General features: G+C 38.7%; 1 non-coding gene across 1 annotated transcript; it reads left to right on the top strand.

Annotated features, from left to right (window-relative positions):
* Window positions 1–218: 218 nt before the first annotated feature.
* Window positions 219–382, top strand: LOC118636761. Its single transcript, XR_004960746.1, has one exon. It is a non-coding gene; the product is annotated as a U1 spliceosomal RNA (small nuclear RNA).
* Window positions 383–866: the final 484 nt, after the last annotated feature.

The following is an 866-nucleotide window of genomic DNA, read 5'->3' as shown; positions in this document are numbered from 1 at the left end:
GTACTGGCACAAGAACAGGCATATAGACCCGTGGAACAGAACAGAGAACCCAGAAATGGACCCAAGGCAATATGCTCAATTAATATTTGACAAAGGTGGCAAGAACATACAGTAGAGTCAAGACAGTCTCTTCAATAAATGGTGTTGGGAAATTGGACAGCTACCTGCAAAAAAATGAAACTAGAACACCAACTTACACCATACACAAGAATAAACTCATACTTACCTGGCAGGGGAGATACCATGATCATGATGGTGGTTTTCCCAGGGCGAGGCTTATCCATCGCACTCTGGATGTGCTGACCCCTGCGATTTCCCCAAATGTGGGAAACTTGACTGCATAATTTGTGGCAGTGGGGGACTGTGTTCACGCACTCCCCTGAATAAAAAAATAAATAAATAAAAGAATAAACTCAAAATGGATAATAGACTTAAATGTAACTCGTGAATCCATAAAAATTCTAGAAGTAAAAGTAGGCAACAAAATCTCAGACATCATATGCAGCAGAATTTTCACTAATACATCACCTAAGGCAACAGAAACAAAGGAGAAAATGAACACATGGGACTACATCAAACTCAAAAGCATCTGCACAGCAAAAGAAACAGCCATCAAAACAGAAAGGGGTCCCACTATATGGGAGACCACAATCACCAATGATGCATCAGATAAGGAGTTAATTTCTAAAATATATAGAGTGCTAATACAACTCAACAAAAGAAAGACAAAGAACCCAATTAAAAAATGAGCACAGGACCTAAATTGACACCTTTCCAAACAGGACATACAAATGGCTAAGAGACATATGAAGAAATGCTCAACATCACTAATCATCAGAGAGATGCAAATTAAAACAATAATGAGG

This window comes from Molossus molossus, unplaced genomic scaffold (genome assembly GCF_014108415.1).
Source record: "Molossus molossus isolate mMolMol1 unplaced genomic scaffold, mMolMol1.p scaffold_m16_p_2, whole genome shotgun sequence".
NCBI classification, from domain to species: domain Eukaryota; kingdom Metazoa; phylum Chordata; class Mammalia; order Chiroptera; family Molossidae; genus Molossus; species Molossus molossus.
The sequence above is the reverse complement of the archived record's forward strand: the minus strand, read 5'-3'. Positions and strand labels throughout refer to the sequence as shown.